The sequence below is a fragment of the Antrostomus carolinensis genome, unplaced genomic scaffold (genome assembly GCF_000700745.2).
Source record: "Antrostomus carolinensis isolate BGI_N321 unplaced genomic scaffold, ASM70074v2 scaffold12216, whole genome shotgun sequence".
In the NCBI taxonomy this organism is placed as follows: domain Eukaryota; kingdom Metazoa; phylum Chordata; class Aves; order Caprimulgiformes; family Caprimulgidae; genus Antrostomus; species Antrostomus carolinensis.
This window is the reverse complement of record NW_010322810.1, coordinates 79,993-92,209: the sequence shown is the minus strand read 5'-3', so window position 1 is coordinate 92,209 and position 12,217 is coordinate 79,993.

Sequence of the window (12,217 nt, the reverse complement as noted above, 5' to 3'; positions counted from 1 at the left end):
GAAAGAGAAAATACAATTGAAAGCCATCAAGAGTAATGTCCTGTTTATTTTCCTGCTAACAGAATTATTTTCAGGACATCTCAGAAAGCAGAAATGGGAGTGAGAAGGGGGGGAGGGGGGGGAATCAGAAAAAGTACACGTTGGGATTTCATTAGCTGTTAGTAAAGAAGAGACTAGAATCAGGACCAAAAAATGCAGGTCAGGGACAGGATAAATGAAGCTGTACATATGTCATGTGTCCTTGTTTACCCTTCTGGGAGAAGACCATAAAGAGCTGGAGAGGTTTCTGTGCCGGAAGCAGGACGATGTAATCTGTTAATTATGTTTGTAACCCTACTCCAGTTTAGTTGTTGCTGGCCCCTATAGGTTCATGGAACAACCACTCCAGAGAAGCACTAGCACCAGTATGGATTTACCAGGAAGGAAAAAAAAAGGAGATTTGGGCTCCTCATGAGCAGTGGCTGCTGCTGTTTGCCCTTGTGTCAAATGATATGCTGTTAGGGTGAAGTTATACAAAATGAGAGAGCCAATCTGGCGTCTCTTAGCTGCTGAAAGGGGCAGTTCTCACTCCTCCTCTTCAGCTCTCCTCCTTCCTTGCCCATGGTTGCAGCAGTGCAGTTCTGCTCTCTTGCACCAGCTCTGGCTCTCCTTGCATGTGAAGGTGAAAAAATTGTGGTCTAGGCTATACCAGCTTCTCTAAAAAAAAAAGTTTCTTTTTTTGTTCAGTAAGACTTCTGGGTTAAAACCTGCTTCTTTAGCTCTTAGCAAAGATCTTAGACTTGTTTTGTTCAGTAAAACTATTCTAACTTAAAACCTGCTTCTTTATCCCCTAAAAGGCAAGATCTTAGGATGCTGGGTTTTCTTATCCAGCACAGGACACATGGACTGCCCAGCTCATCTCAGGATTAGTGAGGTGCAGACTGTGACATGGTTTTCTTGTGTTAGCAGGGTCTTCTTGTCCAAGAGCTATGTGGCTGTCAGAGATGTTCAGTCCTGCCTCCAAGGCTTTTGGTCAGCCCTTGGGAGTTCAAGGGTTCTCTCTGTTCTGAGCAGACCAGGAGAAATGAGGTGGGACACCCTCGTGCCAAGGTGTGGGAGAAAGAAAATGGGGTGACTTCTGTCTATGGTTTGCAAAGTGGAAATCAGAGGCCAAGTATGCTCCTCCTGACCATGCAGTCTCTGGACCACCTCTGTCCACTCCTGCACGGGAGATGTGCCTCTTCTGTTAACCACCACCTCAGGGTAGCAGGTTACACTATTTCTGCTGCTCTAATTGTAACTCCCGTCTCTGCAATTACAACTAGTGTAAGTGATGTGGATCAATAACAAACTGATGAGCAAGAGCCTTCCCTGAGGCTACTGCATGGAGCAGGGGATGAGGAACAGAGCAGGGGGGTTTCCGGTATTCCAGCTTTTCTTCCTATCTAGCCAAGGTCAGTGAAGACACAAACCCAGGCACAACCAAGGGCTGACTCAGCAGGGACCTCCCGATGGAGTTGCTGCCCGCTTCCCTCTGAGCCTGACAGCAGCCCTGTAGGTCTGCCAGGCTGAGCTGACCACACTGGAGATGATGGGGAAGAGAAGATATGGGGAGGGGATGATGGACCTGTCACCTCCTTCTGGCATCATGCTGATATTAGCCATGGGCTTAATTGTGGATGGGGTCACGGGTCTGATGGGGCACTTGATATCTCTGTCTCCTTTCCCCAGGGAAGTTCGAGGATATTTTGCCACAGCTAAATGTGCTATGAAATGAGCAGACAATCTTCTGGGAGTAGTCCTTTCCATAGGGAAGAGTGAATGAAGCCATGAAATGACATTTCTGTCCTTTAATATCACATTGAGGCCTGCACCTCAACTAACATTTAAACCTGGACAAGCTACTTTACTAATCTGTGTGCTGTGAACTCCCTTCCCTTACCCATTCCCATTTTGGTAGGATCTCCATTTGTGGTATCTTTTTCTTTCTACAACTATTTTCCAGCAGAAATCACTTTCCATTGTTGCAATCCAGCCACCCAGTGTAAAAGAAAACATGCATGGGCTTTGATTTTCATCTCCCTTGCTGGTAAAGGAGAAATGCAAAACCTGATCTCTGAGCCAAAGCTAAGAGTAGATGGCCAACACCTGCTCTGCAGTGGGGAGGAATGGTGATGGTGATGGCAAAGAACACGGGAGAGGTTTTACATGCCCCTGGCAGAGAGGCCTTCCCCACTACTCAGCAGTATATTGGTGGGATTTGAGTTGGAGCTGCCTTAGGTTGGGCCCATACTGGTAAATAAAACCAAGTACAGACTGAAACCCTGTCCCACAGTTGTCCCTTATGCTTAGTTGCTTGCATATTTACTGTCCTGGTTTTAGGAGCCATTCCCATGAGGCAACACCTGGTACGTGGGTCTAAACACAGCTGTCTGGGTGGATGTGAGCTGTCCTGTCTCGTACCACCAACACCAGGGAAAGGTTCGTGACTTTGGTTCGCTGGCGTGGACATCACCTATAGTACTAATCCAGACCCACTAAAGAAAAAGGAAAGATCTCCCAGTGACTTCAGTAGTCTCTGTGTCATGTCCCAAACTGAATTCAGGCCAACACAGGATCAGACCAACTTCACATAAGCAGCTTTAGACTGATGTCAGTGGAGCTGTTGATACAAATTTTCAATAGTGGGGTTAGTGTTGCATGGTGAGGGCTCCCTGGAAGCCAAGTCTGCACTTCTTATGTCAGGTCTATGAATTTATAACTGAGCATGACACAGCCCACTCAAGGTAAATTTTACAAATGTGTCCTGGATAATGGTTAATGACTGACCTGCAGAGCAAGAATAAATTATTGTAGCGTGAAATCTGTTAACCCCACGCTTAAAGCAGCCTTGCTGTACTCTCCCTCCACAGCTGAGGATTCTTTCAAAAGGGAATGGGACTTCATAAATCATTAATTTTTCCAAGGAAAATTTTCACTTTGCTCCAGTGCTTTTTGGTACGTTGTAAAAGCCAGTGCATTTTATTTTTCTCTAACTTTCAAAATTCTTCCACAACTCCTAAAAATTTGTAAGAGGGAAAAAAAGATTTGGACAACATGCAAAAAAAAAAAAAAAAAAAAAAAAATCAAGTCAAAAGGATAGGTGGACATTTGACATGCAAATACATGTATATGTCTATATGCCTCACTATATATACATATTCATTAGGTGTAAGATAAATTTGAAAATTATCTTGTCATAAATGCTATTTCTTGATTATTCTTGGTAGCACAGTGGACACATTACTTACCTAGCCTGTCAATCTTGGGGATAGGAATCATTTTTTGTTCTGAGTTTGTACACCTCCTGGTACTGAGGACAGACACTCCAGAAGCTCCTGGACACTTGTGCTACAGCAACAAGGACTCACCATGTCACTCTCATTTTAGTAACACCTTGAGACCCTGCTGCATGGCATTAAGTTATATGATTTTTAGGAACCTGTTAAGGTGCAGTGAAAAGTGACAGGCAAGTTTTGATGGGCATTTTTTTTCATGGTTACTGAGCAGATCAAAACTCTGTGATCAAGGCCCAGACCCTCCTGTGCTAAGCGCTATACAGAGGCGTGGCAAAAGGCAAGCTGTTGTTGAAGGGAAAGGATGTCCTGGTATCGCATATCTATAAATGCCATATGGCATTTCCATAAATCCAAAACATAAGATCTAGAAAGTTAAATTCAGAGAGAGTGCTCCGGTGATGACAAAAATGGCAAACGTGGTTTTTTTCTTTTTTATTTTTTTTTTTCCTTGTGGGATATAATGGAAAATCCTGCTGACTGGTGTAAATTGATGTAGATTTGACCTCTGGGAAGTGAAGCTGATCTATATCCACTGAGAATATGTCCATGCTGCCTTGATCTCTGCACTAAGCAGGTTTGCAGAGCTGATGAGTTTGGTTAGTTTAGGGGCTTGGTTTGGGTGTTCTGTGTGATTGCACAAGAGAGGAGGGTCTGAAGGGCACCAAAGGAAGTGAATACTTGAAACACAAAGAGCTAAAGCTGTTCTGCACCAGCCATGAGGCAAACCCTCGCTTTTGTAAGCACAGTAACATTTCTGTGCTTCCTGAAAAATACAGCCTCTCCCAAAACAGCTGGATGCCAGGGAATCTTTGCTGATGGGCTTAAAGAAATCTTTCTCTCTTGTTTTAAAAGCTCTGCAATTTCAGTTGGTTCACCAGAACCATTCAACTCCCAAAGAGGCAAGCTGCCTACTCACAACTTCAGCCTTGCAAATCAACAGAAAAAATGCTGCAGATCTGCATTTCACCAGAGATTCCTAGAGTTTTGGCTGAAAGAGTTCTCTGAAGGTCTCTAATCCAAGTGGAAACTCCCAGTGCTGAATTAGATTAGCCATGGCTTTGCCTCGCCAAGTCTTGATGTCTTCCAAGGACAGAGGTCACATTTATTCTCTTGGCTGACCTATTACCCTCCCAGTGAGAAAGACATTTTTCCTCATGTCCAGTCTGAACCTCATAAGCTGCAATGCATTGCCATTGTTGCTTCTACTGCCATTTAACAATATTGAAATGACCTTGTCTCTGCCATCTTCACCTCTCCTTGACACAAAGGCAAGGATATCAAAACCAATCAGTACATCTCAGCATCTTTATACATCACTTGCTCTTCATTGTAGAAAAGAAGACAAAGGACATAAGTGCAGTCTAGGGACTAGCTAGGACCAAGCTGTGTCCTGAGATAATCCATACTGTTTAGTCTGTAGTCTGTTCCTTGGCACTGTTTTAGCCCATGGCTTCACATCCCCTCCCAGAGAATGCCCAGGCTCAGCGTGGGGCACAGCATGAGCCAAGGACTGTTCCCAAAAGGCAGTATAAATGAAGTCATCCAGTATTTTTAAGACATGGAGGTTTAGCTGTACAGGCATACTCCATGGTACATCTGTTCCCTCAGTCACAAGAATGGAACTTGACCTATTTTATTATATCCTATTTTTATGTTTATATATCTACATATAAAAACATCTCCCCAAACATGCCTGTTGATAATACCAGCTGCCAGCTCACCCTTTGCACTCTCCAGCATTCTTTTTATGCCGCTGCTGGGAATGCAACAGAAACATTCAGCTTTGTGTCATGGCAGTCCCACTCTGATGGTGCTGCAATAGCAATCTCACATTATTTCACATATTTTACTTAAAATATATGTAAGCTTTAGTGATAATTCTTTTTTTGTGTCACAGGGATAGTACTTGGAGCAGACAGGAGATGCAGGGTTAGGTGCTAAGCAGCGGAAGTATGGTCAGTCAGCTGGAGAGTACCTCCAGGAGACCAGGTATGAGCAGTGCTAATGTAGCCACAGGAATGAATACTGGGTTATTCATGGAACGGTGTCTAGAACGGGCAAGTTGAGCCTAACTGTGCTTTCCATTACCATGAAGGAAACATTACACCAAGAGCTCAGCTTTACTCTTGCAAATGCAGGTGAACATGATCACCATAATGCATCCTAACTGCCCCTAAATGCAGTGTAATTGCTCACCACCTGCTGACCAAGCCCAGCTCGTTCCCAGATAATGATCCCAGTGTGAGGTTTACTCCCACAGGCCCTGGGAAGAGCTCAGCATCACCATGGGAGGTACCTCTTCCCCATGCAGGCTGAGTGTGCTGCAGCAGGTCAGTCTGTTTGTGGGTCTTTCAGGCTCGGCACGAGCATCTCCTTCCATGAGGTGGGTGGAAGGCAGCTCTGCATCCTTGTGGGGATATGGTGGGTGATTCCAGTGCACCCCAACCAACACCATCCCTGGAACTGCTGGGACGGGTGCACTTTCCCCTGCAGTAGACAGACAATGAGAATTGGTGTGGTCACCCAGCAGAGCCATCCTAGAACCCAAGGCAGGATCCAGGACCCTGGGGTCCCTGCCCAGCACTCTGGTCCCCACTGCTCCCCATAGGATGGTCCCCTCGGCCTCAGCTGTGGGGCATAGCTGAGTCATAAGCATACACACTGCTGGCAGGCAGCAGCCAGACAGGGCTTCTGCTTTCATTGAACCCAGCTAATTAATTTGCAGCATTGATTGTTTTTTACAATATAGCTGCTTCTCATTTAACATTTGGGTGCTACAGCTGAGAACAAACAAATCCAAAACTGCTCAAGTTGATTATATCGGTAGCATAACATACAAGTCCTGTTAGAAACAACTGAGTTGCCTTTATAGTCCCCAAAGGATGTTTTGATCTGCTATAGCTAAAGACTTTTATATTCCCAACTAAAAAGGTTTGAGCATTACCACATAGCCAGGAGTCCCAAGAAGTTGTCTGTGGTCAGGGAATTAAGTTTCAAAGGAAGAATAATTTTTTTAATTTTTTTTTTTTAAATTATGAGCATTTCTAAAGGTCGATACAAAAGACACACATATCTGGGAGTGTCATCCCCTTTCAAAGCAGGAAAGGAAAACTGCATGGATAACAGCACTGATGTAAAACCTTTGAAGCTTTGCAGGACTTCTCCTATCTCCTGCTCCCCCATCCCTTTCATGGCCACTGGGCTCCTTGCATTCAGCTCTCATCCAGAGGCCAAAATACATAGATTTAGCAAATAAATCCCAAACCGTGTATCTGTGAAGACAGTAGCGTCAGGAGGGAATGAGCTCTGAGCCCATGATGTGACACACACTGGTATGAGAGCTGTGTGCTCCAGGAGCCACCGGATAACTCATGGGAACAGGAAAACAGCTCGCTCTAGTGGGGAAATTATATAAATCTATTAGGAAACAAATCACCGCATTGAATGCTCCATGTGAAGGCAGCTGTTGCTCTGTATCTCTGTCCAGTGTTTCTTCTCCTTTCCCTGTGCATCCCCAGTGACCTGTTGCCCCTCATATCCACTAGCACTGGGAAGGGGACGGTACCTCCAAGGCTGTCCCACATACTGTCATCCAGCTTGGACTGATTTATTTTTCGGGAGTCAGAACTGAGCCCTCTCTCTCTGCCTTGCTGAGTGCACTTGGCACATCACACATGTGCCCATGCCAGTGTGGTAGGGCCAGTTACAAGGGGGCAGGGAGGGCACTCGGGTCAGTGATGACCATGGCAAAGTGCCCCATTAGTGGAGTAATTAGAGGGCTCCTTCCATCTCTCTCCTTTTCACCATCAACCAGTGGAAAACTCCTCTCTATTAAGAAGGAGAACTCATTACTGGTGAAATGGAGACGCTAATCAGATATTAGTCGTAACCATTAATGAAAAAGCGAATGAGGTGCTGAGATTCCCAGAGCTGACTGAAATGAGTTAATCACATCTCACTGCTCAGAGACACATCAATCTGCGTGCATGCTGATGTTTCCCATTCCTTTGCTTATTGTAGCAAATAAAAACATGGTTCCACCTTCAATTACTTGTGTCTGCTGGATCTCTCTGCTAAGCTGTGAAGTCATGTAGCTGTGGGCCAGGCTTGCAACTGGTGACAAGCAGCGGAGTTCCCTTGGCCCTCCAAGAAACCACCACAGAGAGGACTATTGCTGGTGGAACAGCAAACACCTTCAGGCAAGGAAGCGTTGTGCTGACCCAGGGAGAGAAGCAAACACCATACGCACAGCCACATAAACCAGTGATTTCTCATTGCTCTTGGCTATTGGTTTAAAATATTTTTCCAGCTCCTACAGTGACAAGAATTGAACTGCCACCAGTGCCCCTGGCTTCACTTCTCCTGAAGCAGTTTCTAGTTTTTCCACTTTGGATCAGGTTATTCCTGCTAGTGATTCCAGTGGCTTATCTGTGGGATGGGTAAGTAATTGGGAACCACTAGTCCCAGAGGTAGTTTGGTGTAAATTTGACCTAAAGTTTTGTCTCAGGTGTTGTTGATATTAACTGCTCTCAGTCTTCATGAAAGGTCTTAGCACTCCTTGAATCCATAGACTTCACTAAGTATCTAGTTAGTCTGGATGGAGAGGAGCTAACTTTCTTCATAGCAGCCCATATATTGCTGTGTTTTGGGTTGGTGACTAAAACACTGTTGATGATAACACACCAGAGTTTTGGCTGTTGCTGAAGAGTGTTTGCACAGTGTCAAGGTCTTCTCTGTTTCTCACTCTGTCCCCCAGCAACTTGGCTGTGGTAAGCAAGAGGTTGGGAGGGAACACAGCTGGGACAGCCGACCAGAATTGCACAGAAGAATACGAATCTCAACAATAAAATGGGATGGAGAAGGAGATGGGGGGTTGTCTTCCAGGGTGACAGTTCATCAGACAGTGGCTGGTCATTGGTCTGGTAGTGGGAAGTGGTAAGCAACCGATTGCCTTCAACACAGCTGGGACAGCCGACCAGAATTGCACAGAAGAATACGAATCTCAACAATAAAATGGGATGGAGAAGGAGATGGGGGGTTGTCTTCCAGGATGACAGTTGATCAGACAGTGGCTGGTCATTGGTCTGCTAGTGGGAGGTGGTAAGCAATCGATTGCCTTTGCATAGCTCTGTTTTTCTTCTTTCTTTACTGATTAAACTGTATGATCCCCAAGTTTTCTTGCTTCTGCTTTTCCTAATCTCTCCCCTGTCCCACAGAGGGGAAGTGTGGAGGAACTGAGCAAGTGGCTGTGTGGGTGCTTGGCTGCTGGCCAGGGTCAAATCACAACAGCATAGAATCACAGAATGGTTTGGGTTGGAAGGGACCTTCAAAGGTCATCTAGTTCAATCCTCCTGCAGTGAGCAGGGACATCTTCAACCAGATCAGGTTGCTCACAGCCCTGTCCAGCCTGACCTTGAATGTTTCCAGGGATGGGGCTTCTACCACTTCTCTGGGCAACCTGTTCCAGTGTTTCACCACCCTTATACCTGTCTTGAATTTTACTTCTGTTTATTTCTATTTCCTTACCTACCTGTTCAAATCAAACCCTCAAATGGCAGAGCGTGTCAGCTTGCAGAACTTCTCCCTACAGCCAGCTCTTTGATGTCCCCAGCGATGAACCATAGGTCATCAGTCGCTCCCATGACCCTGCCTGTGACTCCAGCACTGCAGGCAGAAGCTTGGTGTGTCATCAGTGTCTTGGGGAACTTACTCACACATACCCACCCTCTGATACCTGAACGTGAGGATGTGTTATACAAAATCCTCCAACACTCAAAGGAGAAATAGGAGTGGAAATCACTCTTTCCATTATTTTCTACCATATGAAGCCCACTCTGGAGTCTCTGATTATGTGTAAAAAGTAACTATTCTGGGAAATGTCCTGGCTTAGTAGGAGTGTTAATGACACGGGTCCGGACAAATTCCCATATGGATATGTTTATATTCTGCCAGCCGAATAATACCTTAGAAACTAAGAAATAAAGCAACATGGTGAATTTCCTATAGGAGGAAATTAAACTGAAAACACAGAGATTTACCTCTGCATAAAAGCACCTAACCTTGGAGAACTTTTCATGGTGTGAACCACATTTTATTTCACATTGCCTGAAGATAACAAAATGTAATGAGATCTGCCCTCTGAAAGTCTGAAGGAAAGGCAAGTGAAAACAGAGATTTTTAAAGCTGGCAAGAGACTCCCTTGCCTTTTCATTTGCTGGGTTTAATTGCTATCCTGAATGAGAGCCATTGAAGGAACCCATGCCATGAACCAAAGCCATATTGTTCCCCTGTGGGTACTTTCTTCATTTGATGGTATAAGCAAAGTCCTTTGTCCAACTCCTGTGGTTGGTCCATCTGTCTGGATGTTGCTGTTGTCGCTGCTGCATGTCTTACTGGTCTCAGGGGGGTCTTCAGATTGTAATTTTGTGCAAATTACTTTCCTGACAAAATAATTTCAGACGTAGAAGCTGCATTTCAGTGCTCTTCTTGTGAGTGGACGTGAAGAAAAACGCAAGATGATTTTCAAGAGCAAGCTGTTCCTCAGTGTTATTTTGCTTTGCTGAGGACAACAGTGGAGCAAATGCTTTGCATCTCCTCTTCATAGGGGCAAGTATGAAGATATAGAGCCACTGTGAAGGACAGTCCAGTTTGATAGCCATCCCAGGTAAACACTCCTACTTCCTCTGTTTGGAACAATCCTGTGACAAGACTGGTTATAGAAGCTCTGGGCAGAAACCAGGCTTTTAGACCTGAAGTGATTGGGATAGCTCCTCAGACTTCTGTGCCTCTACTTCCCACTCATTTTGAATGTGTGATGCTACCTGGGCTGCATCCTTTGATTATCCTTTAATATCTCACTGATGCAGCATGTGTAGAGCCTAGGTTGAAATGCAAAGTGTGCAGCAGCTCCTGAGAACTTGGTCCTCTTGAAAGTCTCACTGGAAAGTGGCTCTTAATGTGACCATGAGACCATTGCCTATATCTGAACAGGAGCTTCCTGAGCTGCCCTGTGATGACTTCCTGAGCTTCTACCATTAAGCCACCAGGTTAGTTGCAACTTGCATCACTGGTAGTCTGTCTGCACTACTCACTCCCTTAAACAATGAATAGAAATGGTGCACAAGGAAACTGAGCAGCTTATGAAGTCCACAAGAAATAGTTATGGTGGAGTCTCCCCATGTAAAGCCATGATCATGCAGATGAGGGGGTGCGGCATACCTGATCAAAGATGTCCATCTCCTAGTTGGTCTTCTAATGGACAGCCTAGTCATCCATGACTAAAGTGCTTGTGTGATGATAGCAGCTAAATTAGGCACTTGAAACAGGGACCTGGGGTAGATCCTCAGCATCTCTTCTATGGAGGGACCCAGGTCTGTCAGCCCCAGAAAACAGGTGAGTTGAATCTCTTCTCAAGTCACTGATTTCTGAGTCTACTTTAATTTCCCTTACGTGTAACCTAAATACAACATAGATCCATCAGGAGACCACAGGCATATGAAGTTTAAGTTTTTTTCTTCAGAGTGGTCTAGAGCTGCCATAAGCTAAGCAGTGTGATGCCAGTGACCACAAGCTTTCCAGCAGCCTGAAGCATGCATTCCTCTGCCAATGTCACCTGAGGGACAAATAGGAGGGAAGTGGAATAAAACTTCATTACACTGTTATGTGACAGAGGAGATTCTAGGAGCCAATGGAAATACTGTGGGAAGAAGCAGCAGCATACACGGAGAGAAACACCTTTGATTTGATTACAATAAAAAATTTATTTTGATTCATATCATACTGAAAAATTAAATAAATAAAATGTCAAAGAATGATTGAGTGAGACTCCCCACTATCAGAGAAAAAAAATAAAATCAGTATAATAATTGATCATGTAGTCAAAGAAAAATAGGAAGAAAATCTGGTCATAGGAGAAAAAAAGTGCTCAAAAGATTTGGCTTTGGTAAAAAACGTAACACACACTTTATGAGTGCTTCAGAGACTTTGCAGTGGTGGCCAGAAACAGTCCAAGAGCTTGAAGCCTTAACATGTTGCTAAATGTTTTCCTTTGTCATTCTTCTAAACAAAATAAACCCAGAAAGTTTCTAGCAGGAACACAGGCAGTCTTCAACATTGGCAGTGGGAATTCATTCTTCCCCCAGCGTCATCTGTTGGTACCTCTTTATTCTGAAGGCATTTGAAAGAGTAGCAAAATTGTGGAGAAACTGAGACAAAGATCTAACACAACAGTCAGTTGCCTAAAGGATGCTAGAAAAAGTTCCTCTGGAATAGAAATGTGATGGCACAGGCTATCCCTCATCCTACAGCTAGAAAGGTCCACGCTCTGCTCTCCTCATGCTCTGAAAAATGGACATCAGTGGTACACAATTACTGCTTGCTGTCAGCAAGAAAATTAAATGGGAATTGCTTGTTGCATGATAAAGACACTAAATCTGGCCGTGATAGTACGAGCAATGATGTTTGATATGTGCTGTCAGGGGCAGAATATTCAGGGGAAAATCAGCAATTTAATTTGGAGAGCAAAAAGAAACTTTCAGAATAACACAGACTAGAAGAGAGCTGATTTTTTTTACTACTTTCTTTGATCTCAAACTGCCACTTGTGATAAAAAATATCAATGTGAATTGAGTAGCAAACCACCATAAGTTTTCTTCCAAGTCTTTCTAAAAATGACCGAAACAGCATTGGAAGTGTTTCTGAATTACTAACATCTGTCCATGTGGAAAAAAAAATAAATTAAAAAAAATAAAAATTTTTGCAGTTCATGATGAAAAAAGTATCTCCAAAATCCAGCCACAGGGTGAAGATACCATTAGGGTCTTCCATGGAGTCTTTTTCCTCTTAAAGTTGCTTTGCTTTTATTACTGTGAAATCTCACCAGAAGCATATTGTTTAACAAC